General features: G+C 42.3%; 1 protein-coding gene and 1 long non-coding RNA gene across 2 annotated transcripts in view; one reads left to right on the top strand and one right to left on the bottom strand.

Annotated features, from left to right (window-relative positions):
• The window catches only part of LOC137236269 (uncharacterized), a 78,959-nt gene that overhangs the window by 31,190 nt on the left and 30,129 nt on the right, over nt 1-17,640 (bottom strand). The window lies entirely within an intron of this gene.
• On the top strand, nt 16,068-16,532 carry LOC137236268 (uncharacterized). The gene is made up of 2 exons (XR_010948344.1): nt 16,068-16,113; nt 16,164-16,532. It is a non-coding gene; the product is annotated as an uncharacterized lncRNA (long non-coding RNA).

Raw genomic sequence — 17,640 nt, 5'->3', positions numbered from 1 at the left:
TTTCGGGATTATTTCGGGATCATTTGGGATACCTACCGGCATCATTTCTGGATGGTTTTTGGGATTCGTCCGGGATCCCGTCGGGGTCATTTCGGGACTTTTTCTCGACTAATACGGGATCATTTGCGGACCCTTCCGGCATAATTTCTGGATAGTTGTCGGGATCCGTTCGGGATCCCGTCACGGTCATTTCGGAACTATTAGGGGATCATTTGAGGACCTTTCCGGCATCATTTCTGGATTGTTTTTGGAATCCTTTCGGGATCCCGTCAGGGTCATTTCGGTGCTTTTTCGGTATCATTTAAGGATGGCTTTCAGGATTCGTCCGGGAACCTGTCAGGGTAATTTCTGGACTTTTCCGAGACTATTTCGGGATCATTTTGGGACCTTCCCAAGATCATTTCTGGATGGATTTCGGGATTTGTCCGGGATGCCCTCAGGGTCATTTTGGGACTATTAGTTGAGCATTTGAGGACCGTTCCGGCATCACTTCTGGATGGTTTTCGGTATCCGTTCAGATTCCCGTCGGAATAATTGCGGGACTTTTTCGGGATCATTGGGGTCCCTTCCGACATCATTTCTGGATGGTTTTTGGGATTCGTCCGGCATCCCTTCGGGGTCATTTCGGGACTTTTTCTCGACTAATACGGGATCATTTGCGGGCCCTTTCGGTATCATTTCTGGATAGTTGTCGGGATCCGTTCGGGATCCCGTCAGGGTCTTTTCGGAACTATTGGGAGATCATTTGAGGACCTTTCCGGCATCATTTCTGGTTAGTTTTCGGGATCCTTTCCGGGTCCCATCAGGGTCATTTCGGGACTTTCGGCATCATTTAAGATTGATTTTCAGGATTCGTCCGGGATCCGTCAGGGTAATTTCTGGACTTTTCCCAGACTATTTCGGGATAATTTTGGGACCCTCCCAAGATCATTTCTGGATGGATTTCGGAATCTGTCCGGGATGCCGTCAGGGTCATTTTGGGACTATTAGGTGATCATTTGAGGACCTTTTCGGCATCACTTCTGGATGGTTTTCGGTATCCGCTCAGGATCCCGTCGGAATTATTGCGGGACTTTTCCGGGATCATTTGGTGTCCCTTCCGGCATCATTTCTGGATGGTTTTTGGGATTCGTCCGGCATCCCGTCGCGTTCATTTCGGGACTTTTTCTCGACTAATACGGGATCATTTGCGGGCCCTTTCGGCATCATTTCTAGATAGTTGTCGGGATCCGTCCGGGATGCCGTCAGGGTCATTTTGCTATTAGGTGATCATTTGAGGACCTTTCCGGCATCACTTCTGGATGATTTTCGGTATCCGATCAGGATACCCTCGGAATCATTGCGGGACTTTTTCGGGATCATTTGGGGTCCCTCCCAAGATCATTTCTGGATGGATTTCGGGATCTGTCCGGGATCCAGTCAGGGTCATTTAGGGGTGCGTTCGAGATCCCGTCAGGGTCATTTCGGGACTTCTTCGGGACTATATCGGGATCATTTCTGGATGGTTTATGGGATCCGGCCATGACCCCTTAAGGGTCATTTCGGGACTATTAGGTGATCATTTGAGGACCTTTCCGGCATCACTTCTGGATGATTTTCGGTATCCGTTCGGGATCCCGTCGGAATCAATGCGGGACTTTTACGGAATCATTTGGGATTCCTTCCGGCATCATTTCTGGATGGTTTTCGGGATTTGTCCGGGATCCCGTCGGGGTTATTTCGGGACCTTTTCGGGGCTAATACGGGATCATTTGGGGATCCTCTAGGGGTCGTTTCGTGACTTTTTCTGTATTACTTCGGGATCATTTTGGGACCCTTTTGGCATAATTTCTTGATGGTTTGCCGGATCCATCAGGGTCATTACGGGACCATTTTGGGATCATTTGGGGACCCTTCCGAGATCATTTCTGGATCCGTCCGGGATGCCGGAGGAGCCATTTCGGTATTTTTTGTTACTTTTCCGGGATAGTTTTTGCACCCTTCCGGGATCATTTCTGGATCTGTGCGGGATCCCATCTGGGTCAATTCCGGACTATCTCGGGATCATTTTGGAATCCTTCCGGAATCATTTCTGTATGGTTTTCGCGATCCATCGTGGATCCCCTCGGAGCCATTTCGGAACTTTTTCTGGAGTTAGTCGGGATAATTTAGGGACCCTTCCTGGATATTTTCTGGATGGTTTTTGAGATCCGCCCGGGAGCCCGTCAGCGTCATTTCGGAACCTTTTCGGGATCATTTTGGAACACCTTCAGGGATCATTTATGTATGGTTCTCTGGATACGTCTAGAATCGTGTCGCTCTCATTTCGGGTTTTTTTGGGACTATTCGGGGAACTTTTGGAGACCCTTTCGGGGCATTTCTGGATGGTTTTCGGGATCCGTCCGCGATAGCGTTGGCGTCATTTCGTAGCTTTTTCTGGATAATTTCGGGATCATTTGGGATCCTATCAGGTTATCAGCTCATTTAGTTCTTTTTTTTACTCAATTACAAAAATAAAATGCATTAGACCGAAAACAAAATTTTAAACAGATAATAAGCAGGCTAACGCGAATAGCCCATATATTTAAAATTTTCCTTGCGGACGGGGCCGCGGGTAAAGGCTAGTATATTATAAATGGGAAAGTTTGGATGTTTGGATGTTTGGATGTCCAGACGTTTGATTTTGTGCCTCAATCACGCAAGAACGGTTGAACAGATTTGGATGAAATTTGGCACACATATAGCCAATAGTCTAGAAGGATCTACTAGCTATATATTTTTCAAAAGGGGGGAGAACCCCGCCCCCTAGGAACAGTTATAATTTAATTATTATATTTTTTCGTCTTTGTGACTGAATCACACCAGAACGGCTACACGGATTTTGACGAAATTTGGGACGCAGACAATAGTCTGCTAGCGAAATTTTTTTCGAACATGGAAAGAGGGGTGGCGGTCCCACGACCCCTTCGAAAAACTACTTTTTAATAATTTTTACACATTATAACTTTACCTTACTGACCTTCATCAATAATACAACTCAATAGGTCAAATAAGTCGAGGGTTTACAAAATGAGCAGTGACACCCTCCGTCGCCTCTCCCCCTTCTCACCCTCTCTGGTCTAAAATCTATAAATTGTTATACCTCAATATAAATGTTCTCCTAAATCAATAATTTTTGGTATCTGGCTCATACATATCGAGATCTAAACAATTTTGGAAAAACGATCGGTGGTGCTCTCCGTCTCCTCCCGCCATCCGCCCTCCTTCAATTGTTTTTTTTAATAGCACGCTTTTATTAGTTATACCTGTATGTTTCTTTGTAACTTTTCATTCGCTCCAACGCGCCTGCTGCCCTATTAACATGGTTTTATAGTTAGCTTCACCTTATTTGTAATCCCGTTAGGGTCATATCGAGACCCTTCCGGGACCATTTCTGGATGGTTTTTGGAATCCGTCCGGGAGCCTGCCGGGGTCATTTCGGAACTTTTTCGGGACTATTTTGGGATCACTTTGAGACTCTTCCGGGATCATTTCTGTATAGTTTTCAGGATCCGTCCGGGATCCCATTGGGGTTATTTTGGGATATTTTCGGGACTATTCCGGGATCATTTCGAGACCCTTCCGGCATCATTTCTGGAAGGGTTTCGGGATCCGTCCGGCATTCAGTCGGGGTATTTTCGGGATCATTTGCGCACCTTTGAGAGATAAATTCTTGATGGTTTCCGGGTTCATTACGGGACTTTTTCGGAGTCATTTTGGGTACTTTCCAGCATCATTTCGGGATGGTTTTCGGGATCCGTCCAGAATACCCTCGGGGCCATTTCGGGGCTATTTGGGGATCATTTGGGGTATCTTCCGGCATCATTTCTGGGTGGTTTTCGAGATTCGTCCAAGATCCCGTCGGGGTCATTTCGGGACTTTTTCTCGACTAATACGGGTTCATTTGGGGACCCTCTAGGCATCATTTCTGGATGGTTTTCGGGATCCGTTCGGGATCCCGTCAGGGTCATCTCGGGACTATTAAGGGATCATTTGACGACCTTTCCGGCATCATTTCTGGATAGTTTTCGGGATCCGTCTTGGATCCGGACGAAGTCATTTCGGGACTATTTCGGGATCATTTGGGGTACCTACTAGAGGTTTTCGCCAATCACTTCCTCGGCGGCGGCGGCGTAGGTTCTATTTTATACCGGCGCCGGCGGCGTTGGCGGCGCGCCGGCGTACGCCGGTGTTCTTACTTTAAAAAGCTTGATTTTTCCATTTAAAAAAATAATATTTAGGATAGGTTTTGTTTTGTATGTATTTAAGGAAATCAACGTGTTAGCCATTTCGAAAGATCCGTGGTTTTTGCCTCAAGACCGTTCAAAAATGTTCAGGCGCAGCTCCTTGCGGAGGGATTGTCCCTCGTTCACCTACTCCGGAGAGGCTTCGAGCCTATCCCCGGTCTTTGGAATTGGTACTGCTGCGTCTGCAGAAAAGAAATATATATACATGAAATATGCACATTTTTGTCTGTATATGTATCTCGTGCAAAGGGTAGTTTCACCTAGTGTTAACTCCCAATAATCGTCGCGAATACAATTTCTCTAAACCATTGGTGGCTCCTTGGCGGTCACGCACAAAGGCGACTTACGGTTGCTATTAATGGTCTATTAATATTATTTATAATTTTTAAGAGTTACAATTCCCGATGGGCGAACAGTAGCAATCCCGCACACCAGTCGCTACCACGCCTACCAACCCTCACACCATATGCCAGCACAGAACCTATAGGACTGCGACTTTGAACTCATACCTTCGTCGACGTCACTTTCCTAGAAGCTCTAGTTGTAGCTCCGAAGACTTTCCAACGGATGCTTTTGTCGCGTTATGCTGCCGAGCTACACCAGAGAAACACCTTGAAACGTTAGGGAGTGACTATTCGGCCAAGGATGCCGCCCTCGAAATCATAAGCAGTCTAAGTGTATGTTATTGCGTAATGTGTGAAAATCGTATAATCCTCGGCGCATCTACATAATTAAAATTTTACAAGGACCCCGGATAAAATTTTTAAAATTTAGACCAAAGTTTGCAGAGGTCTGTGTTCACAACATTGATTTCAATAGTCTTCGTTAAATCAAAACGATATTTTTTTTTTGAAAGTCGACCGATTTTAACTTGAAAGATGTTAACTGCTGTTTTCCGGCCTTATGATATAAGAGCCCCTTATGGATGACCGCGTAGCTTCAGTTTTCAGACTAGTTCCACTGTCCACTACGTTAGGGTAGTAGCACACACGGTCATTAGTTCGACTGTCTTGGGAAAGCTTTTGCTTCACCACTTTGAGTGTTCGTGCGAAGGACAAAGCCTCACCAGGTAAATAGTATATGTGCCTATGTATTCACATGTGTAAAAGGAGCCGTAACGTGTAGGTGATATTTAAACTTGGGTCTAGGGACTAGTTTTGGATAGGGCCGCCAACTTTGTCAAAACAGCGGGAGGTTTGGGTGTTGAAGGATGAAGTGTGAAAACCAAAATTAACATTTCAGACGCTATTTTATAGTTTCGCAAATGAACAACAGATATTTGAATGTAAACCCAAGTGATTTTTCAACCCTTCTCATACGTACATAAATCCCCAACTTAAGTATGAGGTAAGTATCATTTCAAACGAGTGTTTATGCCCCTAGAACCTAGTAAAGGATTTGGCATCACTGATTTCGCTTATTCTTTCAGCCAATCGCAATATAAAATTAAAAAAAAAATCACCACCTTTTTGGGTAACAACTTGAGGACAATTCGAAAACAAATCCGCCTTGGGTAACTTTATTTGAATTGATTGTTCATTATTAATTTTTTGAAAAAAATGTCCAAAATGAGCATACAAATTTATAATGTAACTCTTCTTTTAGTGTTTTGTTTTAATAAGTCCGTGTTAAGCTAGCATTGAAAGTGCCTGTTTTTTTAAATAACTTTTGAAAAGTTAGAAAGATTTAAATTTGGCAATTAGTTTCTTATAACTGGCAGCGATGCGCATCCGTTGATACCAGTTTCGACCATATCCGACCAATTTTCGGCATTAATAATAAATGGCCTAAACAGTCTTAAACTGCCGCCGCCGCCGCGCCGATATTTTTGACATTCGGCGGCGGCGTGTGAAAAACGTCCTAAATCGGCGGCGGCGGCGGCGTTTATCGGCGGCGTATATCTCTAGTACCTACCCGCATCATTTCTGGATGGTTTTCGGTATCCGTCCTGGATCCCATCGGGGTCATTTCGGGACTTTTTTGGGATCATTTGAGGTTCCTTCAGGCATCATTTGTAGATGGTTTTCGGGATCCATCCGGGATCCCGTCGGGGTCATTTCGGGACTTTTTCGGGATTAATACGGTATCATTAGGGGACCCTTTCGGGATCCCGTCGGTGTCATTTCAGGACCTTTTCGGGATCAATTGGGGTCCCTTCCGGCATAATTTCTGAATGGTTTTCGGGATTCTGTCGGGGTCATTTCGGCACTTTTTCTAGACTAATACGGTATCATTAGGGGACCCTTTCGGTATCGTTTCTGGATGGTTTTCGGGATCCGATTGGGATCCCGTCGAGGTCATTTCGGGACTATTTCGGGATCATTTGGGGTACCTTCCGGCATCATTTCTAGATGGTTTTCGGGATCCGTCCGGGATCCCGTCGTCGTCTTTTTGGGACTTTTTCTCGACTGATAAGGGATCATTTCGGGACCCTTCCGGCATCATTTCTGGATGATTTTTGGGATCCGTCCGGGATCCCGTCAGGGTCATTTTGGGACTATTAGGGGAATCATTTGAGGACCTTTACGGCATCATTTCTGGATAGTTTTCTGGATCTGTACGGGAAGCCATCGGGGTAAATTCGGGATCATTTGGGGACCCTTTAGGGGCCATTTCTGGATCCATCCGTGATGCCATAGGAGTAATTTCGAGATTATTTTGTTACTTTTCCGGGATAGTTTTGAGACCCTTCCGGGATCATTTCTGGATCCGTGCGGGATCCCATCGTGGTAATTTCCAGACTATTTCGGGATAATTTTGGAACCCTTCCAGAATCATTTCTGTATGGTTTTCGCGAACCGTCGTGGATCCCCTCGGGGTCATTTCGGAACTTTTTCTGGACTATGTCAGGATAATTTAGGAACCCTTCCTGGATATTTTCTGGATGGTTTTTGAGATCCGTCCGTGAGCCCGTCAGGGTCATTTCGGAACTTTTCCGGGACTATTTCGTGATAATTTTGGTACCCTTCAGAGATCATTTCTGTGTGGTTCTCTGAATAAGTCTAGAATCATGTCGTTGTTATTTCGGGTTTTTTTGGAACTATTTCCGGAACTTTTGGAGACCCTTCCGGGGCATTTCTGGATGGTTTTCGGGATCCATTCGCTATATCGTCGGGGTAATTTCGCGACTTTTTTTGGATAACTTCGGGATCATTTGGTGATCAGGTTATCAGCTCATTTAGATCTTTTTTTTACTCAATCATAAAAATAAAATGCATTAGACAGAAAAAAATTTTAAACAGATCACTTGATAAGCAGGCTAACGTGAATAGCCCATATATTTCATTTTCTGCTTGCGGACGGGGCCGCGGGTAAAGGCTAGTCTAATATATATTATAAATGGCAAAGTTTGGATGTTTTGATGTCCAGACGTTTGTCTTTGTGCCTCAATCACGCAAGAACGGCTGGCCGGATTTGGATGAAATTTTGCACACATATAGCCAATAGTCTAGAAGGATCTATAAGCTATATATTTTTTCAAATGGGGGAGGTCTTCGCCCCCTAGGAACAGTTATAATTAAATTATTATATTTTGATGAAATTTGGGACACAGACAATAGTCTACTAGTGAAATTTTTTTCGAACATGGAAAGGGGGGTGGGGGTCCCACGACCACTTCAACTATTACTTTTTAATAATTTTTACACATTATAACTTTACGTATACTGGCTTTTACCAATATTACACACTCAATGGGTCAAATACGTCGAGGGCTTACAAAATGATCAGTGACACCCTTCGCCCCCCCCCCCCCTCCGCTTTACCTGTATGTTTCTTTGTAACTTTTCAATCGCTCCAACGCGCCTGCTGCCTTTTAACATGGTTTTATAATTAGCTTCACCTTATTTGTAATCCCGTTAGGGGATCATTTCTGGATGGTTTTCTGGACTATTTCGGGATCATTTTGTATAGTTCTCGGGATCCGTCCTGCCCTGGGACTCTTCCGGCATCATTTCTATATGGGTTTCGGGATCCGTCCGGCATCCCGTCGGGGTATTTTCGGGATCGTTTGCGTATCTTTGAGAGATAAATTCTTGATGGTTTCCGGGATAATTACGGGACTTTTTCGGGTTCATTTTTGGTCCCTTGCGGCATCATTTCTGGATGGTTTTCGGGATCCGTCCGGGATCCCGTCGGGGTCATTTCGGGACTTTTTCGGAATCATTTAGGGTCCCTTCCGGCATCATTTCTGGATAGTTTTCGGGATCCGACTGGGATCGCGACGGGGTCATTTCGGGACTATTTCGGGAACATACCTACCGGCATTATTTCTGGATGGTTTTCGGGATCCGTCCGGAGTCCCATCAGGGTCATTTCGGGACTATTAGGGGATCATTTGCGGACCTTTCTGGCATCATTTCTGATAGTTGAGATCTGGACGGAGCCATTTCGGGACTTTTCAGGATCATTTGGGATACCTACCGGGATCATTTCTGGATGGTTTACGGTATCCGTCCGGGATCCCGTCGGGATCATTTCGGGATCATTTGGGGTCCCTTCCGGCATAATTTCTGGGTGGTTTTCGGGATTCGAGCGGGATCCCGTCGGGGTCATTTCGGGAATTTTTCTCGACTAATACGGGATCATTAGGGGACCCTTTCGGTACCATTTCTGGATGGTTTTCGGGATCCGTCCGGGATACCGTCGGGGTAATTTCAGGACTTTTTCGGGATCATTTGGGGTACCTTCCGGCACCATTTCTAGATGGTTTTCGGGATCCCGTCGGGGTCATTTTGGGACTTTTTCGCGACTAATACGGGATCATTTGGGGGACCCTTTCTCCATCATTTCTAGATGGTTTCCGGGATCCCGTCAGGGTCATTTAGGGACTATTTGGGGATCATTTGGAAACCTTTCCGGCATCATTTCTGAATAGTTTCCGGGATCCGTCGGGGATCCCGTTAGGGTCATTTCGGGATTATTAGAGGAACATTTCAGGACCTTTCCGGCATCATTTCTGGATAGTTTTCGGGATCCGTCCGGGATGCCGTCGGAGTCTTTTTAGGACCTTTTCGGGATCAGTTTTGGTCCCTTCCGCCATCATGTCTGGATAGTTTTCGAAATTCGACCGGGATTTCGTCGGGGTCATTTCGGAACTTTTTCGCGACTAATACGGGATCATTAGGGGACCCTTTCGGTATCATTTCTGGATGGTTTTCGGGATCCGTCCGGGATCCCTTCAGGGTCATTTCGGGACTATTAGGGGATTATTTAATGTACTTTCCGGCATCATTTCTGGATAGTTTTCGGGATACCGTCGGAGTCATTTCGGGACTATTTCGGATCATTTGGGGACCCTTTCGGCATCATTTCTGGATGGTTTTCGGGATCCGTCCGGGATCCCGTCAGGGTCATTTCGGGATTGTTAGGGGGATTATTAAACTGAAATTTAGTATATTTTGGAAAGGATTGTAGCTTCGCTTCTGGTGTCACTTGTTATGTGCTAATCTGCAAATTGTTCTATGGGTTGTACTACATTCTCTAGCCCATCGAGGATAACGCTAAGCGCTTGTATTCTGGCGCTGCATCGTGTATCAGATTCACGTTTGACATCGTAACGTTGAACGTGAGAAAAAACATATATGCTTTCAATTATTCCAGAACCTGTCGTAAGTGTTCCGGATATATGCATGCATTTTTTAGTATAGAAAATTTTTTCCAGAAATCAATACTTTCCAGAAATCATTTATAATAAAAATACAAATTATCCAGGAAGTTCTGCTTTGCGAACCATTTGGCGCCCCTGTGTGTAGCGCCCGGTGCAAATGCTCCCCTTGCCTGCCCCCCACTTTCCACTTGTAGAACTCATTCGTGGCGAGGATGTGTTTTCAAATACCCCTAAATTAGATCATCGATATATCCTCCGGAGACCTGACTAACTTAGAACAAAATACCATAACCTAGCGGCGAACCCTTAAAGAATGTATCGACAACATGATTTAATATCATCGTCCTCAATACAGCCTCAACACGAAGAGGTTTTGAGTATTCGTCAGATCTCTAATGAATATTATCGGAAACCTAATCACCAGGGCTGCTTGAGCCTTGTTGAGAGCAATTATTTAGGTAGACCAGTTCTTCAGTCCAATGTTTGTTTGGCTCAATTTTTTGTTTTACACGAAATTTACCCCTAACCAGCATGTCTAGGTCATCTATGCAGGCAAACACTTGGCAGCAATTGGTTTTAAAGTTGCAGTGTAGAGCATACTGAACCCAGCTCTCATCCCTCTCTGCTACGCAATGAAAATAATTCGATCGAATTCGGGCCATATCTATATCATAATAACATCATAATATTGTGGCGATTTTTAGCATCACTAAGCTGTTAGTAAATAAAGGCTCAACAACAGTAAAGCAAGCTACCTCTCTTGTGCACCCGAACACATCAATTTAACCCATTTACACACGTACATAAAAGGCGACGAAGAGATATCTCACACACACAGATGTAGTCATCGCCGAAGTAGTTGCTCACACATACACACGCATATGGCCAGTAGAAAGGCATTAACTACAAATATACGTCTATATAGGTGGTAACTAACCAGGAGATCCAACATTTCTAGAAGGTGAAACGTCAAGACCTTTGGAGAAATATGCGGACGAGACAACAGAGAGTATAGAGGCAGCGCAAGCTGAGGAATGTTTACTCAGTTTGATTTAAACACGCTTTTGTTAAGTAAGTCATATTGAAGTACCATTATACTACACCCAAAGTAATCTTAATAAAGACCAGTTTGCAATACTCAAAATTGGAGTGAACTATTCAACAGTTTACCCATTCGAACGTTAGCAGAAGGTTTGGAATAAGCAGAATTTCACCGAAATTCGATACAATTGGTGTCAGAAGTGGAATTGATTTATTTGTTTATTAAGTAAACCAACACAAGTTCTTACAGACTACCAATTCAAAAATTATACAGCATACTATTAACAAAATTCTTACAGGCTACTAACAATTTTCATACAATTAAAAAACAGACTACAAATAAGAAATACAAAATTTAACAAGTCAATGAAAAACTAGCACTTACAGACTAATATAAAAGTATTGATAACTAAAAAAACACACTTCAATAAATTAATAAAAACATTCTTCGACAAAGAGAAATCAAGCTCGATAAAATATGCGATCTTATTAATTTCACTCACAGCGCGGGTAATTAATTGGGGAATTTCACGCATAATTCATTTACTATTAATGCCATAAAAAGGGTAAAAGCTTCTAAGTTCTCTTCTGGGAACATTAAAATAAATTTTCTTAAGAAGAGCAGCACAATCTGTATCCCCATGGATGATGCAATATAAAAGGTCAAAGAAAGAATAGACCTTCTCGCTTCTAAAGGTTTAAGATTTAAAAGAAGTAAACGTGCATTATATGCGGGAAGCGGGCTAGTATATCTAAGCGACCGCAGACAGTATTTAAGAAAACTTTTTGAACTCGCTCAATCCTGTTAATTGCAAACTGTTGGAACGGTCGCCAAAGGATAGTGGCATACTCGAGATGAGATCGTACAAATGAATTGTAGAGCAATTTAAGTGTATACGGGTCAAAGAACTCGGAACTATTACGCCGAATAAAACCAAGCATTGCATACGATTTGGCTATGATAAAGTTTACATGGCTGTTGAAAGAAAGTTTGGTATTATAAACCACACCATGGTCCTTGATTTTATCAACAGTCTGCACTGGATTGTTATCAATGGTATATGAACTATTAAACTTAAAGCTCAATTTAGAGTAGGTTACGTGAAAGCATTTACTAATATTTAAAGAGAGGTGCGATCTAACGCACCAGGAATGGAGACTATTAATTTCATACTGAAGTTCGAAAATATCACGCGAAGACTTTATATAGGAGAAAATTTTAAGATCATCACCATACAAGAGAAACTTAGCATACGAAAAGCAAGCGCTGATGTCCTTGACGAACAGGACAAAGACCAAGGGTCCAAGAATACTGACTTGCGGAACGCCGGAAGTCGAAACGTAAGGATCGAATGATACACCATCAGTACAGTCAATACACCATCTGTTAATTAAATATGATTTTAGCCACTACAGAAAAATTGAGTGAAAACCAAGACAGGAAAGTTTATGAATAAGTGATACCTTATCTAAAGCTTTGGGGAAGTCAGAATAAGCACAATCTACCTGGCATCCAGATGCAAAAGCAGATATACAATACTCACTAAACTCCACTAGATTGGTGACCGTCGAACGTCCCGCAACAAAACCATGCCACTTGGCACAAATTAGGCTCTTCACTGAAAAGTATAACTTGTCTTTTACAACACGAAACAGTAGTGAGCTTTGATATAGCTCTGTAGTTACAGACATCACTCTTATTTCCAGATTTGTAGATAGGAGTTTTTGATGCAAGTTTCCAAGCATCAACAAACTCCCCGCACTAAAGTTAATATGTCAACAGGATCTCAAGAGGCAAAACTAAGGCCGGACAACCTTTAATCAAGGCACTTGAGATACCATCAGAATATGTCTTGACCGATTGCTTTAATTTAGTAATAACACTTGAGATATCGTCACATGAAATTGACATTGAACCGAAATCCAGAGAAGAATTTAAATCAGAAAGAAGGGGCATCATCATAGGATGCAAAATTAGCACTGAAAAAGTCCGCAAACAGGTTCAATACCGCACTAGGATTTTTAGCTACATTATCTTGGTAAAAGACAAAAGCAGGAACCGAGGAGCAGGTCCTTTTAGATTTAATAAAATTCCAAAATGTTTTAGGATTGGACTTAATGTTTATCTGAAAGCTAAGAATATAGTTTTTGTAAAGAAACTTATCCAGACAGTTAAACTCCTTTAGATACTGCTGATACTTCTCGTAAAAGGAGAGACTCTTGGTCTGACTAAACTTTTTGTAGTATTTGTTTCGCAAATTCCTCAATTTTTTTAAACCCTTTGTTAAAGACTGAAACATGCCCTAAACATAGGTCAAAGAGCTATGATATAAATATTTCATAGGAAATGCTAATATCTGAGGTGGAAAAAAGATCGGCCGAGTTAATTTCCGAGAAAACATGGTTAAGGATAGACATATCGCACCGTGCAAAATTAAAAGCGATATCATCATTTATAGAGGGTAAACAAAACTCATAAAACTCAAGTTTAAGAACAATAGTAGTATGATGCATATCCGACGGAGCAAATGGTGCATGGCATTCGGATATGTTAAAATTAATATTATCAGTATAAGATCTAATATTCTGTCTTTTTTAGTGAAGTTATTGATTTGTAGTAAATTTAAGCTTAGCATGTTATCTAAAAAATAAATCTCAAAGGCTTATTAAGAACTACAGACGAAATATTGTCAGCATGAGCTTTATAAAGATCTTCAGAACTATTCGGCGGAATATAAGATGCCATCACGAATAGAGAGCCGGAGTACGTAGAGCCACTAACATTAACATAGAGCTGGTCAAGTAGCGAATCGTTATTATCCAGCTGAATTAGGGAAGTATTATACTTGCGTTGAACTGCAATAAGTACACCTCCACCTCGCAAACGCCCAGTTTTTCCTGCATCCCTGTCTTTACGGAAAACGACTAACAAATTGGGATCGAAGAATTAGCCATCAAAAAAATCTGGAGTCAGCCAAGTTTCAACAATGACAAAGATATCGTCAGAGAGGATAGATAGAATAAGAGACGTCATTTCAATTTTTATTTGTAATGTACCTGATTGGCGGGTATTAGAAAATTGGCTTCTACACATTTTTATTTTTCGTTATACCCAGCTTTTCTGGAGGGGTAGGGATTGGTCTCATATAACTACTCACTTAATTTCAGTCGTCTAGCCTTAATATATTGACTACGAAAAATTCCAGTTGTATGGGAGGTGTCACGCCCCCTTGTCGAAAACTATTTTTATATAGCCTACCATAGATTGACGCACTCAGGGTATGTCATGGCAAAATTTCGTTCGATTCCATTCTGCGGTTTAGGCTGCAAGTCCAAACATACATACAGACATACTTTCACAAATATATAGTAGATGTACCTGATTGGCGGGTATTAGAAAATTGGCTTCTACACATTTTTAAGAAGTGTATATTAATATATATTGTGATTGTTGGAAAGAGGATGAATTAATACAATTATTTAAAACAATCAAAAATACCTCATCATAATTGGAGTGGACTTCTTAATCGACCAAGGCATCAAGATCGACATGCAAAGCAAGAAGATGCGATATAAGAACATGGACGTGCTACTTAATTTTGGCTACGAAAAAGGCTACAGCAGTAAACAAGTACTGGTGGAGGAGAATCAGCAAATACCACCAAAATCGGAGGCGGTCAGCTGGGCAAAGATTGATGGAGATTGTGGAACAAACAAATTGTGGGCTGTCGAGGCAGCAAACAAATCAACAACGAAAATACTTGTAGGAAAAACCCTGGGTACAACTAAACAAGATGGACGTATTCCGGTACGAGTACTCAATGAGTTCAAGTCACCATTCAAACTGATACTATATTGGGAAGATGCCAAGAGGCTGATGTAATTATTAACTGTGAGTAGATCCAGCAAAACGTTTCAACAAGCAACATTGATCTTTCAAATGACATCACGGCATGGACGGAGGGTATAGAGGAAGACTATCAGAATAAGGCAAATCAACTGCTCCTAAAGTACGCAAATATATTTGGCCAAGATGGCTCCAATCCAGGCCGCACCAAGGTTGTGAAACATCAAATTGGCACTGGAGATGCGAGGCCGATCCATCAAGCTCCTCGTAGTATTTCACTGGCGAAGGGGAAAGTTGTGAGTCAAATCATACAAGAAATAAGCGACAGCTAGTCCATTGAGCTCACCGGTGGTGGGGTTTTGCGTGGACTACCGGAAGTTGAATGACGTCACGAAAAAGTATAGCTACCCCTTGCCAAGAATTGACGACACTCTGGACTTGCTCTCTGGTACGAAACGGTTTTCCACACTGGACTTTAAAAGCGGCTACTGGCAAGTGGAAGTGAAGGAGGAAGACAAGGAGAAAACAGCCTTGAGTGTCGGTGCTGGTCTTTGGAAATTTACAGTCCTTTGGACTATGTAATGCACCAGCTACTTTTTAAAGATTTATGGATCAGGTGTAATGTATCCAAAGTTTCTGCATACATATCTACACACATAACACACGCGGTGTCTAAGTTGTTTAGTCTGTAACTAAGAATTTGCTGACACCGCGTATTCCTCTACTCCAACATTTTCACACGTTTTCAGCAAGTACATTGAAGCAACTTATGAATGTGTGTACGAATGTGTATGCATACGCTTGGCTACATGACTTTTGTTATTTTGTTAGACTTAGTAAGAATGTAAGAATTAAGAGTAAATACCCAGTAGCAAAATAATTCAGAACTGAAAAAGGTAAGCGAGTTGGTAATAGGTTACGGGGTGAGAGAAGAAACAAATTTCGTTTTAAAATCGTTGTTGTTATTTTGAACAGAAGTATTTAAATCAAAGTATGTATGTCGGTAATGTGAAGAGCTGATCAATTCATTTCCCCAAGTATGTGAATTGGTAATTCATATAATTGACTGGTTAATATCCACGCGTAAGCGAGTTGTTCAGGTATGAATTTCGTAGGACATCGCTGTGTTAAAATTCAGCGATGAATTCAGCAGTGGACCCCCACCTTGGCTATTACTAACTCATTTCCTATATATTACCTTTTGCTACTGGGTATGTTTATGTTTATCTAGTAACTAAGTAGCGCATAAGAATTATGTATAAATACGCTGAAGTTTTTATTAATAAAGAAGATTCGGTATTCGGCACTCAAGGGTGCCACCTCCTTAAATAATCTTGTTTAAATATTTTGGGGTATGTGTGGTGCCTCCACTCAAATAAATAATTTAATATATTTTACACAGGTACTGAAAGGACTCCATTGGAAAACATGTTTAGTGTACTTAGACGATAATATCGAATTGGGAAAGAACTTTAAAGAACATATTAAGAACTTAGAGGAAGCTTTCCAGACAATACCTGGCGCTGGTCCGAAACTAAGTGCCAAAAAGTGTTCGCTGTTTAAAAAGGAAGTAAGTTATTTGGGTCACGTGGTAACGACAGAGGGCATCTACACTGCGAATGAAAAGATAGAGGCTGTAAAGGATTGGCCAAGACAACAGAACCTGCATGAATTGAGAAGTTTCCTTTCGCTGTGCACATATTACCGCCAATTTGTACCAAAATTTGCCAGCGTAGCCCATAGCCTCCATGAGCTTACAAGAAAAAATAAAGTTTCTGAATGGAAGAAGGAGCAAGATGTGGCTCTCCAAACATTGAAAGAGCGTTTGTGCACTGCCCCAATGTTGGCATATCCGATTGCAGGAGCAACATTTATTCTAGATACAGATGCCAGTGAATATGCAATAGCAGGCGTTTTATCACAACTAGTCGACGGACAGGAGATTTCAACCGACGAACTGGAAAACCAGAGAAGAACAATTGTGTTACGCGTAGAGAGTTGCTGGCATTGGTAGAGTGCATTAAACATTTTCACAAGTACCTCTACGGGCAGCGATTCCGCATCAGGACAGATGTCGTTGAAATGGCTCCTGCAGTTCCGTAATTCACAAGGTCAATTGGCAAGGTGGATCGGGCGACTACAAAGCTATGACTTTTACATTGAGCATCGGAAAGGTAGTACCCATGGGAATGCCGATGCAATGTCACGAAGACCATGTAATTTGGAATGCAAACACTGTTCGAAAGCTGAGGCTAAGGAAAACATCATAGATGTCCGGCTTATGACTATAATGTGTTCGGATGAATGGGCCATGGAACAACTAAGGAAGTGTCAGCAAGAAGATACAGATCTGTCACAGGTTATGCGAGGGCTCGAAAGAAATGAAAACCAAATAAAGATATGTCAGCAGAGAGTCCTATTGCGAAGTCATATTGGAACAGTTTGGATACAGGATGGTCAATGTAAGAAGAAACTAGTAGTTGTTCCCAGGAAAAGGATTCCTGACGTTCTCAACGAGCTACATAATGGTCCAAGTGGAGGCCATCTGGGGATCACGAAGACGCTTGAGAAAATTAGGCAGAGATTCTATTGGGTTCTTTGCCGTCAGTCGGTCATGGAGTGGATTGCCAACTGCGAGGTTTGCAGCAGAGCGAAGGGGCCCGAATCCCCAAGTCGTGGCCAGATGAAGCAATATAACTCAGGTGCACCATTTGAAAGGATCGCTATGGATATCACAGTTCCATTTCCTACTAACAATCGCGGAAACAAATATGTACTGGTGGTTATGGATTACTTTAGCAAATGGCCAGAGGTATACTCAATCCCAAATCAAGAAGCTGAAACAGTATCAGAAGTGTTTGCAAACAATTGGGATGGAG

Source organism: Eurosta solidaginis, unplaced genomic scaffold, assembly GCF_040869045.1.
Source record: "Eurosta solidaginis isolate ZX-2024a unplaced genomic scaffold, ASM4086904v1 ctg00001599.1, whole genome shotgun sequence".
NCBI lineage: Eukaryota > Metazoa > Arthropoda > Insecta > Diptera > Tephritidae > Eurosta > Eurosta solidaginis.
This window is presented reverse-complemented; position numbering and strand designations above follow the sequence as displayed.